Source organism: Acomys minous (assembly GCF_964271855.1).
Source record: "Acomys minous genome assembly, chromosome: 1".
Classification (NCBI taxonomy): Eukaryota; Metazoa; Chordata; class Mammalia; order Rodentia; family Muridae; genus Acomys; species Acomys minous.
The window spans coordinates 167376322-167399593 of NC_140483.1; the positions used below are offsets into that span (position 1 = coordinate 167376322).

Below are 23272 nucleotides of genomic sequence, written 5' to 3' on the forward strand. Positions count from 1 at the left end.
GTTTCTTCATCTCACATGGCTTTTATTCTTTATAGTTTTAATAAATGGAAGACTTCCTCAAGTCATTTGCAAGTCACCACATGAGCCAACAAAAAATGTAATGTGTCTGTGTTCATGTGTATTTGAAGGGGTGTGGGTACCGGTTTGCTTTATTTGAAGGACTTTTCAAAGTTTGTCATTCTAGCTTGGAAAAGGAGTGTTCTTTAAGTGGCCAGAAACTTGTGAGTCCTATCTTCTCAACTGTAACTATTGAACTATATAATTAAAGCATTAAAGAGTCACAGCCAACAGGTAAACAACTGAGTAGAGTGTGTTGCAAAATAAACTTGTTGAAAAAATAGGCAATCAGCTAAGTTAGGTTAGCAGGTTCTAGTTTTCTGATACTTTGTAGCAGACAGTGATGGACACAGTATTCACAAAACATCAGGACACTCTTGGATACTACTATTTGATCAAGAGCAGGTCAATTAACCCTTTTAACCAGTGTTTTTCATTTGTGTGTTTCAATACATATGTTATGAAACTTCTTTATTATCATGTGATACTAATTCTTGTATATTAGAGAAATCCTGTGTCTTGAAAAACCAAAAAAAAAAAAAAAAAGACATTCTAATTTAGGCTAACATATTAAAAACTCTCATATCAGAAATGGGTTACCTATTTTTGAGTTACTTGTCAGTAAAGTTCCCAAAGACTCTTAAAAGACTGGAGGCTATTTTCAATGCTCTTAATTGTCCTGCAGAACTTGATGGTTAGACCCTATTGTTGATCTAGATGCAACATACTTGAGTCATTGGACATGAAGAAATCAAGATGGTACTGTCTTGGAATCTTCATTCTAACTACCTAGCTTTCATAGTACTGCAAGCCACCAGAGGGACAATGTGAGCATTAATCTCACTCAGCTATGAATTTTATGAATTACAGTAATAACGGTAATAGCTGGCCTGATAAGATACACCCACTGGTAAAAATAGTGGCACAAATGTTATAGAAGTAAGAAAACATTTTCCAGTTGGATTTAAGGCCTGCTGCATGAGACAGAACCAATACCTGGCTTTCTTAAAAAGGCCAAGAACCCAGGCTGACAGGTCATATGCCCTGTGAATTAAAATGACTACTAGTGATTATTGCTATATAATGGTAATTCTCTCAACCTTCTTCAGGGAAGGTTTTTGTTTTTTGTTTTTTTGTTTTTGTTTTTGTTTTCAGATGGTGGCAAAAAAGATAGATGTCCTCAACTATACAGAAAACAGGAATTTTCAGAATATTCAACTCTAAATGGGACATACGTATTATACCCTTCTTCTCAAGGCTCAGGGATGTTCACAGAAGAGTACACAGAATTATAAGAGCCAGATGTGGTAGTTAACTTCAAGTAAGTACTTTTGTTATTTTTCTAGACACAACATGGCAGTTACATATAGGAATGTCATAGCAATTTTGAGGCAACATGCATAAGACTTGTACAAACTCACACCAGCTTAAATCTCTGCATGACAGCTGGGAATTAGGTGCAAAATCCACTAGCAAATGAGAAGTATTGACACTCAGTGACTATTGTGAAAGAGAGAGACAGTGTTCTTTAATGGTGTGCCCCTTGATACGTCAACTACATTCCAGGACAGTTTAGACTCACAAGATTAGGTGAGCAATACATTTTTGGGGATTATAATAAAAACAGAACTCAAGGTTCAGTGGGTAGGTATGTGAGAATGGAGAGACTGGGTCTTGGAAGAGTTGAACAAGGAAAAGCGTGAATATGACCAAAATATGAAATTCTCACAAATTAATGATAATATTATTAAAATGAATTAATTTTGTTGAAAATAGAAAACAAACATGAATAAGAAAATTCTCATGAAATTTTTACTATATGTAATGTATTTTAAATATAATTACAATTAATTTTTTTAGGTTGAGAAAGAAAAAAACTTACTGTAATCATCAACCATGGCAATAATGTCATCTAATGTAAGTGTTTTAGACACATCAACTGAGTTTTAGATTTTTCCATATTGGATTTACAAAACTCCAAAGACCCTTCTATATGCTATTGACAAGAAACTCCCTTTAAATTGAATGACATACCTGGGTCCATTTCAAAAGTACAGGGGCTAACAAGCCACTTCAAAGAACAACAGTTGAAATAAAGCTGAATTGGCTACATTAAAATAAGACAATATACACTTCAGGAAAGGAACACAGGAAATGTTAGATAGTGATAAATGAGGCAACTCCAAAAATATATATGATCATCCTAAAGCTAAAAAAAATTTTTAAAAACGAATTGAAAATTTCAAGATTTCAAGTCTAGTAACCCTGAGAATTAGGGACATCTACAATTGTAGCTACATATCCCAACACTGCTAGGCCAACAGTTGATAGAATAAACCAGTAATGTTACAGGAATTGAATAGTACTATCATCCAACTTGACCCAGTGGTTATTTAACAGAACATTCCCTTCAGCACCACTAGAACACATATTCTTTTCATATTAATTTTGAGGGACTGTATACTAGGCTATAAGGTGAGTAAAATCAAGTTAAAATTGTCAATATGAAATGATTTCTAGTCTTGACACAGTTTACTAATAATTACTAGTAAAACATATTGGTAGCTGAAAGGATGACTCAGTGGTTAAAAGTGCTTGCTGCTGTTGCAAAGCATCCACATTTAGCTCCTAGTGCCAACATCAGCTGGCTTACCACTTCCTATAGCTCCAGTTCTGGGAGATCTAAAGGCCTTTAGCCTCCTTGAACACATGCATTGCTATGATGTACAGACACTCATGAAGATACACACAACATACATGAAATAAACACAGCTTTAAAATAAAATGTATCTAGAAAATTCTCTTATGTTTAGAATTAAGTAATAGATTTCTAAGTAACTCATAAATGAAAAGGAATATTATCAGGGAAACAAGCATTTCAATTGTACAAGAATAAAAAGACCATAGAACATTTGTGGGATTCAGCTAAAGAAACACGTCATCAAAAATTATGATGTTACCTCTCAGAATGGCTAAGATCAATAGCACAAGACATATAATATTAAGTATATTAATATTAACATATTCATTTATATATTAATTTCTGCAATAAGTAGTATGTATTTGTTATAAGTATAATTATTGTGTGTTTATTACTATATAAATATATCACAATTATATATTACTATTATACAATATATTAATATTGTATGCAACATTAATATTTTATATTAATATATTAAGTAACAAAGCTTATTCTGAAGGGGAACACTCCTCCATTGCTAGTGGGAGTGAAAACTTATACAGGAACTTTAAAAATCAATATGGTGGTTTCTTAGAAAATTGAAAATAGATCTACCTCAAGACCTAGCTATACCATTCCTGGGCATATACCCAAAGAATGTTCCATCTTACCACAACTACATTAGCTTAATTATATTACTTCATAGCAGCCCTATTCATAAAAGCCAGAAGCATGAAACAACTCAAACATATCTCAACTGAAGAATGGATAAATACAATGAGGTACAATTTCACAATGGAACTATTAAAAATAACATAAAATTTAGACGGATGGAACTAGGAAAAAATTCATCTTCAGTGAGGTAACCGAGATCCAGAAAGACAAACACGGTAGGTAATCACTTATATATAAATATTAGCTGTAGAGTAAAGGATAATTATATCACAGTCCACAGACCCAGAGAGGCTGAATGCAAGGAGGGGTCAAGGAGGAAGGCAGGGATCTCTCTGGAAAGGGGCAATAGAATAAATGTATTGGGTGGATTGGGGACTGAGTGCCGACAGGAACAGGATAGATCAGATGTGTGAGGGGGAGTGGAGGGATACCAGGTGAGAGAGACAGCTGGAATTGGGGGTAATTTTGTGTGGGGACCCGGGCCAAATATGTGGGGACCCAGGCCGAGTTCTGCCATGTCAGAAATCTTGTGCTTAGGCTGTATGCTGTGACCTTCGAGTTGCTGACCTTTAACTTACCACGAGATCTTGTATTCTTGGCTATCCTTGGACTATTTACCTTTGAAAGAAGTAGAGAAGTCTCAACTTGGACCCACCCAGAGGATTTAGGAAGCTCTTACAAGGAACTACTCAGAGAACTAGGAAGTTCTACAGGGAGCGATTTAGGCTATTTGCATTCTTGCCCGGGGGCTGGGGTGAGTGAGATAAGAATAGATCCTATTGACCTTGCTCTATATATGTTCCTGCGAGTTGGCAATAAAGTGAATCTTGATCAGAAATGGCCTGACTTGATTCGTTATTTCTCGTGTCTCTGTATCCTACTTTCAATCCCCACTCCCTCTTTCAGGTGAACCCTGATTCAATTTTTCCCGCGGGATGGAACCCGACAATTTTGGAAATGTGGTAGAAATCTGGTGCAATGGAAACTCCCAGGAATCTACAAGGATGACCCTAGCTAACACTCCTAGTAATTGAGGATACAGAGCCTGAAGCAGCCATCTTCTGTAACCAGCGACATCTTCCAATAGAGAGATGCATACCAACCCAGACACAAAATTGTCAACCTACAATTTGCCCTGCCTGCCAGATGCGATGGAGGAAAGGTGGTGCAGAAATTGTGGGAGGGGCCAACCAACGACTGGTTCACATGAGGAAGAGCCAGCCCCTGACACTGTCTGGAGGACTGGGACCTAGGGTTTGAAAAGGCCAGAGACCTAGGATGGAGCTACACAAGACTGTGGGGGGGGGGAAAGTCAATGAAATGACTGGTAATGATATTCTGCTATACTCAAAGATCAGTGCCTAGCCCAATTGTCATCAGAAAGGCTTCACCCAGCAATTTATGAAACAGATGCGTAGACTCACAGGCAAACATTAGGTGAAGTTTGGGGAATCTTGTAGAAGACCGGGAGGAAGGATCATAGGAGACACAGGGGCTCAAGAACACCACAAGAGAACCCACAAAACCAAATAACCTGGACTCATAGGGGCTCAGAGAGAATGAATCAGGAAGTTGGCATGGGAGTGATGTAGCCCCTTTGATTATGCGTGTTACAGCACTGTAGCTTGGTCTTCCATGGGACCCTGGACAGTGTGAATGGGTGCTGTCTCTGACTCTTGTCTGACTTGGGGACCTTTTTCCTCCTATTGGGCTGCCTCTTCCAGCCTTAATATGTGGGGAGTTACCAAGTCCTATTGTATCCTGATATGACATACTTGGTTGATATCCGTGGGAGACCCATCTTTTTCTGAAGACAAAGAGAGGAGGAGTGGACTGGGGTAAGAAAGGAATTGGGGCGGGGGGGATGGATGGAGAGGAGGAAGGGAAACTGCAGTTGGCGTGTAAAACATGAGAGAATAAATGATATTTAAAAGTAAGATACCACCTTAGAGCTGTCATATGGAGAGTAGATATATAATCAATGTATGCTCACCAGTTTTTCAATGAGTATTTGTTTAATTCATACAAAAATTAAAGTGTTAAATATTTATGTTGCAAATAAATAAAATCTTATGTTAATGAGGTATCTTCCTGTCATAAAAAAACTTAAGAGGGGAGTAGAAAGAATAAAGTAAATAATAAAGATTTAAAATGGACAAAAAAATGTGTGAGAAAAAAAATCTACCCAAATATCAATGAATTAAGAAGCCAGTTTACAAAAAGAGAGACAACACTGAGAAACCTCTAGTCAGTACAAAAAGAGACCACAGTCTGGGAGACAAGAGGGATATGATCTCAGATCCTGCAGACCTTAGAAAACAGAAGGGTATAATGCTCAGCTTACAACTTCAATGACTTAAATGAAAAGAACTAATTGTTTTAAAGATGCTGGGAACCAAGTCCACTTAATTTGAAACAGATCATCTGAATGATACCATCTTAATGGAATGAGAGGAGCTAGAAAAATTAGAAGTTTAAGGCTTCAAATAATGAAAGCATCAGCTTTTAATAGCATCCTGGTAAATTCACAAATTGAACAAATGATACCAATCCCACATAAACATTTCCACACAGCCCAACTAATTTTATGAAGCTAACATTATCTTGGTCCCCAATGTAGGCAAAGATCTCACAGGAAATGACTACTATAAACCAACATCCCCCATGGGTGTCGATTTAAACACTAGTAAGTAAATACAGCAAGTATAGAAAAAATGCTACTAATACTAACCAAATAGGGACCATCGCAGGAATGCAAGACTGGATCAATATTTGAAAACAAATAAGAAACTGGTATTAAGCTCGACTTGTGATAAAAACGATCAACACAGTGAAGAATGCATTTGTTAATAAAATTAATTTATTTAATAATTTATTAATAGAAGTTTTGAAACTCTCATTAGATTTCTACCTAATTCAAAAGCCCCAGGTTTTATTCATAAGCTGAAAGGAACAACTCAAGATATCTGTTTATACTACCTATATTAAACATGCCATAAATATTAGGTAGTATATAAAAAATCAAAAATTAAGATTCAAGATCTTCCTGAAGGGGTCTATGAAATACATTTAGGGAATATATAATGTATATCTGATGCTAGAAAGATGGCTGAATGGTTAAGAGGACCAGGACATGATGCTTCACAATCAATCATTTTTAACCCCAGCCACACTGGATTTGACGCCCTCTTCTGTCTGCCGTGGACACAAGGAATACAAGTGATGGAGATATACATGCAGGAAAAAAATCCATACATATAAAGTAAATAAACAACCAAAATAATTAAGATTAAAAGGATGTATTTAGATCTTCTTACAATGAATAAATACTCCCAGTGCATACATCCTGCCATGTGATACAAAATGGACCAGTCTAGAAGACATTGTGTTAAGTGAAAAAACCTAAAGAAAGACAAATATTGAACCATCATTTATATCTATGAAATCTCAAGTTAAGCTTTAGTTGCCTCAATGACACTAGTAAATTTGTTTGCACATCATATAAAATTTTCTTTTCTTGAAACTCAATAATATTATGCAACACATGGTTGTCATATATGCAAGAAAACAATTAGTTGTATCTGAGCCATAACTAGCCTTAGATATAAGGACTATATTCTCTGCTTAGGAATCTTACCAGACATTTTTAGATGACTATCCCAGGTGCTAGTCATTTGGGAGAACCTGGATTCCATTGAAAGCTGATGAAATGTCAGTCCTTTCATTTGGAGATTTAGATAGGGAAAAATCCAGTATCTCAAGGAATAGAATCTGAGGTGCCTGAGATAATTTTTAAAAATCACATGAAAGTCTTAATGTGTCCCCAAATTAGCAGCCCCTACATGTACTGACAGGAGCAGGTAGAAACGGTCTTTGAAGGAAACTGTTGGGAGACTTGGGAGACAAGGATTTATAGCTTTCAGACTTCTATGGATCTCTTGAGCAGAACCCATTTTTGTAATGCTCTATTTTTTTTTTTTTTTTGAGGATGCTTACATATTAGTACTGCCCTAGGAAGTAAAAGTTGGATTTATGTTCTGCCCAATACACAGAGCTACCTCTCATTGTATCATAGTAGCTTGCTGGTCAATATTAATAAGCAATGAATGTTATTTTAATACCTGTCCATCTTTACATTACCCTAAGGGACTCAGAACTATATGGGAAAATGACACAAGAAAATGCTTTTCTCGTCTAGTATTCTGTAGTTAAGTCATGTGTTTCTGACCCAGGCGTGGTAGCCAATGTCTATGCAACTATGGCAGGCTAACCTAATGTAATAGCTTGCAAACTCTAATGTTCCAAAATCGTATTTAAATTAACTACTAATACACTGTGTAAACATTTTTGATCAGAAAATTTTACCCATGTATAAATAATTTAGAGCCATAAAATGCTCTCACAGCTGTAAGAGCATACTGCATAATTCTTTGGACACAAACATATATTCAATATTGGTATCAGTATGATAAATTACAGTACACAGATCAGATATATGAAATGAGGTCAATCTGTGTGTACTTAAGTGGAAAATTGTTCTGATCTAAATTAGATTTAATGAACAAGCCCAATGTTGTGTCTGGCATGACTCAGCACATGTTTTAAAGATGTACAATTGTAGGAAGAAGATTATCCAGAGAACTCTTATCAGGCTAAAACTTGGGAAGGAGCTGAAATTGTCACAAAATAATGCAATGGTCAAGAGCTTCTGCCTTTTAGAATTGTTTGCATATGTAAAAATCATAATGTATTTACATTTATCAAAGTAATATAAGGATTTTGTACAACTATGTAAAAACTAGGAAAACCTATTTAGACGTCAAAGTCACCCATTAATAATATTACCCTGCAAAATGAATTTTATCTTCTTCCTTTAAACTCTAGCACATTACTTCCCTTCCTGTTGCTGACTTTTATTATTATTTTCCATAAACTGATTTATTATTGATATTATTATTTACTTTTAGTCATTATTATTCATATTTTAGTGATTATAATTCTATGCTTCTGCAATGGATTCAGTAAAGTTACTAATAACAATAAATAATCATCACAATGCTGTTTATTCCTCAATCAGTTCATTGGGTCTTTTACACTACTTTAGAACCTATATTTGTTTTGTTTGTTTTAGTGTCAGGTGATAAACTAGTCTTTGTTGACCTCAATTTTATGATAACCCACCTGGATCAGCCTTTTAAGTGCTTGGAGCCACTTTCATGCACCTCCATGAAAGGCTGAGAAGTTATGGACTGACATTTTGTGTGTGTGTGGGGGGTGGATTTATGCTATAAAAATAATCATTTGAACACATTAGGAACCATACCTTTTATTCTTGGAGAGCCTTATACATAATGTTCACCAGGAGGAACCATAAACAAGTTCACAATGGTATTTATGTTAGCAAAAATATGAAAGCTAATATGATTCCTGTAACCATTAAATGAATGCATGCTTTATGGTAGAATCATACTATAAAGAATTTACATAGAAGTTCTAAAACAAGATCACACATAGTTTCATAAAATTGCAGATATCACTAAAAAATAAAACCCAGAGTAGAAACAGCAAATGAAAGATAACAGTAAAAATGTGTGTATGTGTAAACCTGTGACAAAAAATTTTTAAAGGCAATGTAATGATATGCAAACATTTGTTGGAGACATGTGACAAAGATGTTGGAACCATTTTGTGGATGCTTTTCACAAGGAACCATTAGAATTTGAACCTATTTATTCAGACAAATTCAGATGGGTTCTGGTTCATGGCTATTCATCTTTTCATATGCTTCACAATCTATAAGTAAACACTAAGAGAAAAAACTTATTTCGTCATGTATATCAAACATTATACACTAAAACATGAGCATAAACTGCATTGGACACATCAATCATGTTTTTTTTTTTTGTTTAACCCATGCCTATCGATTATATCTGTTTTATTATTTTGAAGTTACTTTGTAGAATGATGTTTCAACTTCTACCGCTCTGAGTGGGTTTTGTACATTCTAACTATTTCTATGTTAAAATCTGAGGGGCCAAATGTGAATTAAAGGCATACTCCCTACTTGCGTTATTGTTAGGCAGAATAGAATATATTTGCTTATAGGTTTAATTTCTACAATTGTAATTATGTTCTCAAGAATAAAAATATTTCATAGTAGGAAGCAGCATAGGTGTTATTGGTAGCATCATGCTGTGCAATAGAAGTGAGGATTACTTTCTTATGGACCATGGTTTCTATGAATAGAATTAACCAGACACCAATTATCACCTCATTGAAAGAATAAGTCACTGTGACATCTACAGCTGAGATCAAACTCATTGCTTTTGCAATGTGAATTAATTAGAATTGGAGAGAGCTATACTAAACGGTTAAGAAGCAATGAAAATATATTTTAAGCGACTCAGGGAAGAATGTGTTTCAATTAGTATGTGATGGTCATATGCAATAATTTTATTTATGCAAAGGTGCATTTTAGAAATATTTAAAGAAACAGTGGAAAAGGCTTAAAGTAATCTTCCTTTTATTCTGACTGTAATCAAAGGATACAAAGCATTACTAAACATTTTATTTATTTATTTATTAACTGGCATGTACACTACCAAAAAAAGGCTTACTACAAAGTGCATAGCTGGAGGAGAAGAGTGATTGGAATAAAGTGGTTGGCTTCTTACAATCACTCAAAACCGCATTATATATATATGCCCACCAGCTTCACATCAGATAAATATGCCCACCAGCCTCTTTGGACACAGCAGTAGCTATTACCATCTGCTCCCAAATATGCCTGCAACCTTGTAGCTCTTGCATTTTGGCACCAGAATTTATGGGAAGAGCATGATGTCCTAAGATACACTGATTTCTGAAAAGTGCCTTGAAAGAGAATCCGTGGTGACACAGAGTTGTATAAATAGCTGGGTTTGCTTCAACCACTGCTGTGTTGGAAGAAACCACCTCCTTCTATGTTGGGACAGGATGACACGACCTAGAAAACTTAACATCTTGTTGGAAAGAGCAGGTAGACAGAACATTGTTCCAGAAGATGATCATCACATTTGTCATTTATTTGTTTGTAGCAGAAAATGTAAAGAACAAAACAAACATAAATTTGATGACAAAAAAACAGATGGTACCACTAGCAGGTAACAGGGAAGATGAAACTCTGGAGAAAATTGGTAGCCACATTTTGAAGATAATGTTCCCATCCCAGGAGCACTTCTAGGCAGATCAATTCCTGTCTTTAAAATTCATCACTGACTGTGGGAGGTAGGATCCTGAAGTGAATTCACAGTGGTGAAATGTAGAATTTCTAATCCTCAGGGAATTTTAAACTAATATTATATTGCTAACTGACACCCACTTCTCATTTTATTATGTTTATAGTCACTTAAAGATATTAGATTGTGTAAAAGTATATAGCTTGTGAATATAATTTCACATTAATATAGTCATTTAACTTGAAAGGAGATTTGCTTTGTTAATTTTTACTGTTATTGTTATTTAGAAAGATTCAAGAAGAAAAGTATGTTTAGAATTTTAGACTGTCCATGAAGGCAAATTGAAAACCTGGCCATCAAAAAATGGGGACAAGAACGGAAGAATGGGATCATCAATAACAGTAATAATGGTGTTGGCCAAATCAATAATAAACTTATGGAAGCAATAATGTCTCTATGATAAAAACACCTGAGTTTCAGTAGACAAAAATTAATTGCTGGGTTGGAGAATCTGAAATGTTAGATGGAATTTATAATTTGTGTACTTACTCCTTACTTTAAGTAGACAGAATATTAATTACAGGCAGATGATGCTCTTGAATGAACAGAAGGATTTTGTTTTCACCTCTGTGAAACACCTGCATAGATAAGATTACCATCCGCGCCTCCCATGAAGTCAAGGAAGGGTATGGAAGGCAACACTGGAGATATTTTTGATGCATAATGAGGCAGCAGGGCAGAGTGTGGTGATAAAACCAAAGTGCTGGCACAAGATTGCCATGACTGACACTTATAATACACTTATAATACAGGCGAAGCATCCTATGAATTATCATTTCTAACACCTGATTTAAAAAAACGTTGAAGCAATAAACCATGTCATTACCCGCAGTCAACTTGAGGAGCTGCAAAATTAAAACATGACACGTGCCTGTCACTTACACTTTCATCCTCATTGAGTTATTCCTAATAATGACGGTTAGTTCATATGTACTGTAAGTGGCAATATTTTTTACTTTAAGATTTGACATGGGAAGAAACTATTCCTTAATTATATGTTTGTACATAGGGAAAAATCTTATTTCAAATTTTCTTGAATACTAGCATTACTAAAAGTTTAAAATTTTAAATCTAAATCTGAACTTCTGAGTAAGTGACATAAGTTCAGCACTAACTTAATATGCAGATGATTTTTAAGGCTCTGCTTGTATGATATTAAAAATAATAAAGCATACACTCTCCAGGAGTTGTTTTGACTTAGTGTTATCACAAATGTTCAAAAATTAACTATCTTCAAGTATAAAATATACTGCTAAGTCCAAATAAATATATAGAATAATATTTAAATTTTAAAAATTTACCTGAACTTTTAAACAAATATTGAAAATCATATTTAGAATATGTGTTACTTTTATTTTGTAAATATCTAGACTGGTGGTTCTCAACTTTCCTAATGTTGAGACCCTTTAATACATTTCCTCTTGTTGTGGTGACCCCTCCCCCAACCATAAAATTATTTTTGTTATTACTTCTCAACTACAACATTGCTACTGTTATGAATTGCAATGTAAATATCTGTGTTTTCCAATGCTTTTTTTCTGTGGTCATACCCCACAGGTTGAGAATCCCTGGTCTAGATTATCAGTGTTGCTGAATTTGCAGTCCCCTTGGCTTTTGAGAGAGTTTTACATTGGAACCCTTCATCTTACTCCTGTGTGAGAGGGGAAACAGGAAATCATGTTGGATCTGTATTTCCTTTTAATTTACCATCTAGAGTTCCCACCAACCAGGTCCCGGGGAGTGCAGTGATCTAAGCAGAAGAAAATGGCCAATTTGAGCCACTGAACCATAAGCATGCTGCTGGAACTGTGGCTTATTCCAAGTCACTCAAAGATGCCTGCCAGGGGAACAGTGGAGTAGGTGGCCTTCAGCCACTTGGCTTTTCCAGGCATCCAAGCCAGTTATGTTCCCACAGCTAATCAGCATCAATCTGGGAGATAACAACTTATCCTCTCATTGAACCTCGGCTGGAAGATTCACTATACCATCACGGTGGCTCATTACACAAATGATGTGGCCCACAGAGAGAAGCATTTACCATTGACAGCCTTTTCTTAAATATAGACTACAACTGCTTACAATATGAGTGTCCACAGAAGGGATTATCATCCATTTGATAAGTAAATATTCATTTTTCCCTTCAAAACTGAAGCAGAGCCCAAAGTAGAATGCTTGCTTCCCATGGCTTGCTCAATTTGATTTTTTGTCTCTTTGTCCCCCCACACCCCCTCTCCAAGACAGGATTTCTCTGTGTAGCCTTGACTGTTCTAGAACTTACTCTGTAAACCAGGCTAGCATCAAGCTCAGAAGCTCACCTGCTTCTGCCTTGTGAGTTCTAGAATTAAAGGCATGCACCACCACTGCCTAGCTAAATAAATATTCTTAGAAAATGTAGTTAGTCAATGGAGATCTTTTTCCTTCTCTATTTTGGGATACAACATAAAACACACACACACACACACACACACACACACACACACACACACACACACACACACACACAAAGACAAGAAGATACACAAAAATGCCGACAAACAGAAGGTTGTGAGTTGCTCATTTGAATACCTAATATAAAGTGATATTTTCTCGTCAGTAGAAAACAAGCACACAAGTGAGTCACCTTTGCCTTCCTTCAGCTGTTATGATCATACTTTCTTTGGTAGTAAATGATGCTGGCCCTCATTTGCCTTTCTTCTAACCCTCATGCTTAGTCATATCTTAAATTTATCTTTAATAAACTCTCCAACCCTCACTTAAACAGGCTAGATTTGTAACTCTTTTTTACCTCAAAGCCACAGATACTGGTTTGTCTTGAGACATGGTCCCTAAAAAATTAAGAGAACACCTCAGACTGAGGAGTGACAGCAATACACTTTATGAATGTCCTCAAATCAAAATAAGTAGCTCTAAAAACAAATATTCAGGGGTTATTTGAATTACAATAAGATGATGTTGGTAAAATGTGGGTAAAAGTGATTGCGAATAATATTTTATGAATATTACTGTGAATATGTAAGTTCAATGTAACTATCTTACTTCAAGAAAGTAATTAGTAACAATAGTTCTTGGCTTAAATATTGAAAAATGACATGAATTACACCACTTTTATGTTTTTCTTTTGGCAGTTGTACCCATTAAAAATAAAGCGGAATTGAAAATGAACCCACTCTGAATGCTGGAATAACCTCTGCCCTCCATAAGATGAGCCCTTCTGCTCTCCATAAAGAGAACCCCTTCTTTCCCTAAAGACTGACCCCTCTGCTCTCTGTAGAGAGGTGCCCTCTGATCTCCATGGTGATGAACCCTTCTGTTCTCCAGAGACATGAATCCCTCTGCCCTCCACAGTGGTGAGCCCCTATACTCTCCATATAGAGGAATCTTTCTGCTCTCTGTTTTGCTACACCCTAGCCCTAACGCAGGGTCAAAGATAACTCCCACTGCCATTTTCATTCTCTGCTGATATTGCCCAACAACAGCAACAAAATATTTGTAATAGGAAGTGCACTAGGTAGTGTCAGGCTGCACCCATGTAAAGTAGGAGGCGAAGAGCTCTTTTATTCACACCTCACTGACATAAACTGCTCGTTCGGCCACTCATTTGGCCATTGTGTTTGTTCATTCTTAAGCCCCACAGGAAGTGGCAAGCGCTTTCCTCAAGATGGCAACAAATCAATTAGATGTGATTCTTAAATTTCAATTACCAAAATCAGCTGCAATACCAGCAAACTGCTAGATAGTGCCCAGGCTGATGGCTGTTGTGTAGCGAGACTTTTAGGACATTAAGGAATACTTCAGACACAAAACAAAAATCAAATGTTTGTTCAACGTTGTAAGCTGATAATTCATTGCCAAGCATTTCAAATAATTTTCATATTAACTTTTTGTTTGTTTATCCAAGAGTGGCAATTATTAGCTTACTCCAGTCATGGAATTACACGGATGAAAGATGCTGTAGTAATGGTGTTTGCTTCTTGTTTCATAGTTTAGCAAAATAGGAAGTAGTTCTGAAGGAAGGGAGTTCAAGGTCACCCACCCTTGCAGGTGCTTCACTGTCTTTAAAGCTCTTCTGCTTTAGCCCAACATTGCTTAACTGGACTCCTCCTGTTCTCTCCGTAACTTGCAATAATTATTCCTTGCTTATTCTTTACCATGCAGTTTCTCTAACTGAGCTAGCAGAGCAATCTTATCTTTTCCTCAATGATTCCTTAATGACTAGAGCTAATAAAACAGAGAAAATGCAATTGGATATGATGTTCCAAAGATGTTCTGTCTTTTAAATTTTCTGCTGATCCAAAGTAAAAACACAATTACGTCAGCTCTCAGACTCAGCATATTGTGTTCTTCATTCCTAGTGACTCCATAAATTGTAATTATCATCATTTGTGGCTTTCACAAGATTATAGGTGACTGAGAACTTCCCAAGGTAAAAAAGGCACAACATCTGTATAATGATTTAGGAGAGTAGATTAAACACACTGAGAGCTGAAACATTTAGGAGATGATCAGTATAGCTTTTCAAATCCATTCAACTAAAAATGATGTGGCTTTGGTACAGTATCAGTATCACTTTTGGGTTCATTTTTCTCAAATATTTATTTACCTTATGGTTTTATGTATATGAATGTTCTGTTTGCATGCATGCATATGAACCGTGTGTGAGCATAGTGCAAACGGAAGTCAGAAGAGGGCATTGAATCCCCAGGGTTGGGGTTACAGAAAGTTGTGAACTGCCTCGTGGGTGGGTGCTTGTAATGAAACCTGAGATCTCTGCATGATTAACAGGTCTTCTTAAATGCTGAGTCAATTCTCCGGCAAGGTTAAAAACGTTATATTTTTGAGTTGATATATTATTTTATTTAGTCTCCACTGAATGCAGTGAGGCCATCACTGACACATTACATTTCTCAGCCATATCTGAAGTGGATATGAGTGTATAAGATACTATCAATAACTAACAGTAATAGATGCATACTACCTGGTATGCTTTAGGAAATTTTCACCTTTACATGACTAAATTTATCTAAAATTTCTAGCGCCCATGACAGTTATCACTCCCACCCCGAAATGATAAATTATTGCTAAATAATATGCCTAAACTCACAACTAGCTAGTAGCAGAATTAACCTGACCTTAGGCAAGCTGATTCTGGAGTTGACATGCATACACCATCACACCATAAAAGGCAGCCAATGACAGCCCATTCACATTGGTTTTCAGCCTACATCCCACAAGTTGAAAGTGTACTGCCCTATCTACATCTAGTAAAGCAATAACATGCCATAATTTTTAAGAAATCGGAACTGTATGAGTGCTCTATCTGCATGTACACTAGCATGCTAGAAGAGGGCATCAGATCACAGTATAGATGGTTGACCAGGAATTGAACTCAGGACCTCTGGAAGAGCAGTCAGTGTTCTTAACCATTGAACCATCTCTTCAGCAAGTAGAATAGAAAGCAGAAGCTATTAAAGAGAAGGAACAGGATAGGAGCCTACCATAGAGGTCCTCTGAAAGACTCCACTGAACAGGTGATGCTGAGACTTACAGCCAAACTTTAGGGTGGAGAGCAGGGAGTCTTATAGAAGAGTTGGAGGATAGGAAGCTCTGTAGGGGATAAGAGCTCCACAAGGAAACCAATGGAGCTAACAAATGTGGGCCAGGGGGATGTGGGTGGGTGGGGGTGGGGAGTGAGGCACAGCCTGTTGCACCAATCAAGGACCATATATGATGTGGACCTAGACCCACTGCTCAGAGGTAGTAGATAGGCAGCACAATCTCCTTGTGAGTCCCCTAATAGGAGGAGTAGGGGCTACCTCTGACATGGATTCTGGTGCCCACGTGTTGATTACTTCCCCCTGGCAGCCTTGCCAGGCCACAGAGAAAGAGGATGTAGGCAATTCAGATTAGATTTGATAGGCTGAGGTGAGATGATAGGGCAGGAGGTCTCCCCCTTTCTATGGATTAGGGAAGAGTGGAAGGGGGGATGGGGAAAGGAGAGTGGGACCAGGAGCAGATGCAGAAAGGAGCTACAATTGAGATGTAAAGTAAACAAATTTAAAAAAAGAAGAAGGAGAAGAAAGAGAAAAAATGGGAACTGTAAACTGGCTGGTTGGTTGTTCAAAGATCATTTAAAATATTCCAATATATAATAGTTATTTCTCCCCGTTTTCCTCTAAATATTTTGCTTATCCATCTCCATGGTCCGGAATTTTTATGGTTTATTTTTTAATCCTTAAAATATTTCAGCAAAGATAGCATAACTCTCTCTGTCTGTTTTTTTCTCTTTCTTCTCTGTCTGTCTGTCTGTTTCTCTCTCTCTCTCTCTCTCTCTCTCTCTCTCTCTCTCTCTCTCTCTCTTGGTTTATCCTTACAACTGTAGTGACCAGTTGGTTTGAATGACATATTCTAGCATTTGAAGATTTCTGATCATAACCCCACTTTCTAAAGTTATACATGTCAGCCACTATTTCTAATATTCTAATGTAGGCTAACACCAGGGGCTGGAATGATCAGAGTAGTAGATTTAGAAATAAAATTTCAATTGACATGATGAATATTATTATTGTGTAAGATGTCCTGCCTGCACAAGAATGAGATAAAAAAAAATAATGAGATATAAGATTTCAGAAATCAGATGTCTGCGTTCTTTGTCAGGGAATCTGAGATGTGATATTGAAATGATCTCAACTATGCCCAGAAAGTAAACATGATGGTCACCATGCTGAATTCAGTTGCAAACACATCCATTGTAGTTGTCTTAAGCAAAATTCTCATCCTGCTGTGATTGAAATTTTAAGAAACTTAAAGAAGGTTAAATACTTAAAACTTTTACCTGTCTTTACTATATGAACTTTCATTTATCATGAAGGAAACTACCTATAGTCAATAATTGGCTACATGAGTCAGCAAGTGTCTATGTATGTGTGCATGTTTGTGTCTGTATACAGAGAGGGAGAGAGGGGGGAGAGAGAGAGAGAGAAGACAGACAGAGAGACAGAGACAGAGACAGAGAGACAGAGAGACAGAGAGAGAAGAGGGAGGGAGGGAGGGAGGAGAACAATGATGAACCTGCACAAATATCCTAGGAGACAGGTGGTGGCTGCTGTCTGTTTTTATACTTGCCTTGGTCCCTCAGGTTGGGAAGCTTTCATCAACAAATACTCCAAAATTTCTTATTGGTGATTAGACTATTTGTCTCGACCCTATAGATGGTATTTTTCATACTGCTCAGTTGACTATAGTTGCTCATATTCTTGTCTATTTTATGACTGATGGCCCTGGTGATGCACTCTTCTTCCATTTGCTTCTTCAGCTCACATGCTTCTATTTACTGTTGATAGCCTCTGTTGTATATATTTCATAGGAGAGTATAGTTTAAACTCTTTCATTTCACTTTTTACTTGTGATAAATGTTCAAGTCAGTTTTCTTACAAAAAATTTTCATCATTATCCTTTTTTCCTTTCTTTATAATACTGCTACACTTTTTTCTTATATCTTGGAAATAAGAAACCTATTGGTTATGGGGTGCTGGGGAGCGGGGAGACTGAAGAGAGACCTCAGCCATTAAGAGCACTTACTGTACTTCCAAATGACCTGAGTTCAGTTTCTAGAGTCCACGTAAGGTGGATCTCAACTGCCTATACCTCATGTTTCAGGGGGCCTGACACCCTTTTCTGGCCTTCAAAGACACATGCACACACATGGCAAGTATTCTTGTGTGTGTACATATCCCACACATAAATAGAAATGAAATCAATATTTTCAAAATAAGAGTCTATTTGTTAAGCAATATAATAAATGCATTCAAATTAAATAAAACCCAGGCAGGCGTGGTAGACCACACATGTAATCCCAGTACTCAAGGATGCAGAGGCAGATGGATTGCTGTGAGTTTGAGGACAGCCTGGTCAACAAAGTGAGTCCAGGACAGCAAAGGCTACACATAGAAACCCTGTCTTGGGAAACAGAAACAAACAAACATACATACATACATACAATTAAATAAAACTCAAAATTAAAGAAAAATTAAATTTAATTAATTAAAGCCTTAAATATGTCTTCTAGTAGTTTCCAGACATCAGCATTACAGTTTTTCCTACTAATTGTTTTCATTTAAAATTATGTATTTTGCACTTCACTGCAGAAATTAATTCTTCTTGTCTTTCTTTAGAACAATATTTCATGCTTGTCTTATATCACTTTTTGTTTTCATTTTCTCCTATGAACAGAATTGTATTCTCTTTTAAGTGGTAAAGATATGTTGTGAAGCCAAGAAAACCTTTCTTCTGGCTTAGAAGAATAGATTAGTTCTAGTGAGATCTAGTGAGTTCTAATGAGTTCTAGTGAGATCTAGTACTAGTTAGGATACATGATGCAATGCTAGGGTAGCATGTGATTACAGTAAGCAGGCAACAGAAAAATTTCCTTCTTCCCTCCATTCCTCCTTTTTCCTCTTCATCCCTCCCCTTTCACTCTTTTCGTGTCTCCATACCTTCCTTATTTCCTTCCTTTTTCTTCCTTCCCTTTCTTCCTTCCTTCCTCCCTTCCTCTCTTTCTTCCCTTCCTTCTGTTATTTCTTTTTTCTTTCCCCTGATATCATTCTTTCTCTATGGAGAATGGAGCATAGAGCCTCACACTTGCTAACCCCACACTCAGGCAACAAAATACTTTCTTACTCAGATAAAGTCAATTCAAATTTCAGGAAGGCTATTACCCTGAGAATGAGTGGGATTGATATAATATTTTATCTTCATGGTACACACTTATAACATTTGCCTTTTCACAGATCTTAAATGTTTTAACATGAACTGACATAAGTCACATTTTCTAACCTGTTTCTATACCAAGTCATCAGAACTTACCTAAGAACAAGGAGGCTATATATACAGTTTAATAATTGTTTCTGACTAGCATTTCCACAATAGGTTGTATAAGCACTGTGGCTTACTTACATGACTTTTGCTCAGTCTAGGCTGAAGATTATTTGGATGCTAATAGACATTTAAGATGATTAGATGCTTATATAAGGGACTGGGAGATGGCTAAGTAGTTAAGAGCACTGGCTGCTCTTGCAGAAGACCTGCTTTCCAATCCCAGAACTCATATGGAAGCTCACAACCATCTGTAACAGCAGTCCTAAGGGATCTGACACTCTCTTCTGAGTTCTAGAGGCATTAAGCACACAGATGGTGCACAAACTTACAAACACATAAAAATGATCATACACCTGTACAAAAACTCTAGGAGAGGTCCAGAACTACAGGAAATGGAAGCTGATTGAAAGGGGGACTCCATGGTGTACCTTTCATGAGGTCATCATCCATGATGGGATGGGACTTTGTGGTATACCTCATAGCTTTTCAGTAACTGCCTAATAAACTTATAGGTTAAAAAAGAGATGAAGAAAAGCAAAGCAAAGAGAAAAGAAATGACCTATCACAAGCTACAACTCATAGCTGTCCTTACAACTGTCACTGGTGCTTCTGCTTGGAGATATGAACAATATCTGTAAAATGTTCCACTTCCTGTTTCTTTCTTTCTTTCTTTTTTTAAACAGAATTAATCCACTTTATTTTTCTTGTAAAAACCCTTATGTGGTAGCCACAGCTGGAGCCTGGGTCCTCTGAACAGACACTCTGGTGTGGGTTTTCACAAGATGATCATTGAATTCCTGATAAGGAGACTTGGTGAACACAGTTTCTTTCCAGAGGTCGGGTGTCAGGTAGCTGTAGGTCTTGGAAATGGCATCAAAAGTGGCCTTGGCAAAGTTGCCCAGGGTGGCAGTACAGCCCCTGGCTGATGTGTAGCAGTCATTAATACCGGCCATCATCAGTAGCTTCTTGGGCACAGGAGCTGAGACAATGCCAGTGCTTCTGGGGGCAGGGATGAGACGCACCAAAACAGAGCCACAGCGGCCTGTCACCTTGCATGGAACAGTGTGTGGCTTGCCAATCTTGTTCCCCCAGTAGCCTCTCCGCACAGGGACGATGGAAAGCTTGGCCAAGATGATGGCCCCTCGGATAGCAGTGGCTACCTCCTTGGAGCACTTAACTCCAAGACCAACGTGTCCATTGTAGTCCCCAATAGCGACAAAAGCCTTGAACCTGGTCCCCTGGCCAGCCCGTGTCTGCTTCTGCACTGGCATGATCTTGAGAACCTCATCCTTTAGGAATGCGCCCAGGAAAAAGTCAATAATCTCGGACTCCTTAATGGGCTGGGAGAACAGATAAAATCTCCTCCAAGAACTTGATCTTCATATCCTTAACCAGGCGGCCCAGCTTGGTGACAGGGATCCACTCCTTGTCTTCGGCTTTTCCTCCACGAGCCCCGAGGCCTCGACCACGGCCATGGCCTCGGCCACGTCTGCAGCCCCTTAGGCCGCTGCTGAATCCTCCACAGAAGCCGCCTCGCCCTCCTAATCCTGGGCCCCCGGGTCCCCCTGGCCCTCCCGCTGCACCGGCGTCATTCGCCATTTGGTGTTTTCCCAAGGAAGAAGAAGAGCCCACTTCCTGTTTCTTAGATCCACTCTTCAGGTCCCACTGAGCAAAGCACAGTTTTGTGTAATAGTCAGCTGGGTTCTTGACTTCAGGCAGGAATCTAAGGATGCAGGGGAAGGGATGGGAAGTCCTGGTGAGGTTATCCCTGAGCAGTGGAGTATGCAGTGAGATTTCCAAGTAGGCCTCCACATGTATACAAATCTCTCCTGATGTAGATTTGGATCACGAGAAGTTTAAGATGTTTCCATACCTTTAAATTTTTGATAATCTTGTGATTTCCTATCTGTAAACTCTGCACAGCCAAAAGACTGTGAAATTCCAGTATTTGTGCAGTTTTTGTTGTTTGTTTGTTGCCTGTAAAAGGAAAAGAAAATCTAGAATGCTAAGACTACATGAGGTTGGGCTCTCTCCTGTCAGGTCTGGGCATAATTAATTCACTGTTGCCTATTAAAATTTTGATCTTGAGCAAGCTCGTTAGTCTCTGCATTTATCTGAAATGGATATGCAATGACATATGCCAGAAATGGTTGTGAGAATGAAATAAGAAAGTAAACATGAAACACTGTAGGGAGCATTCAATGAATAGTGGCTTTTAACATAATTGCTAATACTAAAAACCATGCCAACGATAATAAGGACAGTGGAGAGAAATGCTTTAAGAAAGGAAGCAGAGCAGAGAGCAGCCTTTGCTCAGTGATGCCTGATTGTAATTTCAAAAACTATGCACTAAACTTCTCCCACGAATGTTAGCCATAAAGCTTGAACTTTCAGGTATTTGAGGTGTCTCAGGTTTGTCTTATTTAAGGAATTATCTTTGCTATTTTTTTTTCTGGTATTTCATGGTGATGGACTTGCTTAACCCCAATGTCTGTAGCGTTCTTGATGTTGCTTAAAGGCCCTAACTTACCTGGTTTTGAAGGAAAATCCTAATCTTCTGGGAATACTAGGTAAGCTCTAAGAAGGCCCAGATGGTCAAATATGATATATAGAGGAAAAATAAGAGAACCCTTTTCATGGGGACAGAAGCTAAAAAAAAAAAAAAAAAGTAATATGACGCTACAGCTTGTAGCACTGAAGCAAAAGAGTTGGATTCTAACCCAGGAGAGTGTAGAATGGAATGAGGACAGGGTGGGTCCCAGAACTCAATCAAAGGAATAGACCATCAAGGGTAGAACAAAAAATTATTACTCTAGTCCCAAAAGGCTATAAGTCATTCGCCTTAAGGAACGTTTACGAGTAATATTATGCTTTTGATATGGTGCATGCTCTCCTTGACTGTCCTGCAATTCCATTCACTTCCAATACTAATGACCCCCTCGATTTCAAACTTCAGCATATCTCTTTATGACAACTGGTTTCACAGCATAGCCTCAACCAGAAACTTTTGTGTCACTGAGGGACATGACATAAATGCAATTATTTAAACCTACACCAGAATCACGAAACCCAGAGGTGAAACCCAGGAATGTGTGTTTTCGACAGTCCTGTAGAGGAGGCTGAGGTGCTGTCTGGAAGTACTGCTCGGCAGTGCACAGAGTTTTCGTGCTCCTATGTTGCAAATGTAACTCCACCTTCTCAGTGTCCCTGGAAACACTCAGTACTGCTGATTTGACAAAAAAAGCCTTCTCATTATGGTCAGAAATGTAGACTTGCCTGACTCTTTTTCTTCTTCATTATATCAAATCACAAAATAAACCAATAACTAAGCAAGAGCTCTCAAACACGTATTCTTGTCCAGTCCCCAAAACACCAGCAGCTTAGCTTTCAATTTAGATAGATGTTCTCTCTGAAGGACTGTTTTGTTCCAAGTATGGTGCTAAGCCCGAGGCTAACCAAACCCAACTCATGCTTTGTTGTTGTTGTTGTTGTTGTTTTGGTTTGGTTTGTGGTTTTTTGTTTTTTTTTAAGGAAGTATCTACTAGAACATAGCCACATACATTAGCTTACATATTAGATATGGCATTATGTTTTTGGCTCTTTTGTGCTACAGACAAGATAAATGTATACATGGCACAGACATGGTATGATCCCCAACATCTCATCTGTATTTTCTACCTGGCCTTATACGGAAATGGTTTGCACA

General features: G+C 37.6%; 1 protein-coding gene and 1 pseudogene across 15 annotated transcripts in view; both read right to left on the reverse strand.

Moving 5' to 3' along the window:
- The window catches only part of PTPRD (protein tyrosine phosphatase receptor type D), a 2167047-nt gene that overhangs the window by 717783 nt on the left and 1425992 nt on the right, over nucleotides 1-23272 (reverse strand). The window lies entirely within an intron of this gene.
- On the reverse strand, nucleotides 20261-21180 carry LOC311606110 (small ribosomal subunit protein uS5-like; annotated as a pseudogene). Its single transcript has one exon. The product of its transcript is annotated as a small ribosomal subunit protein uS5-like (transcript).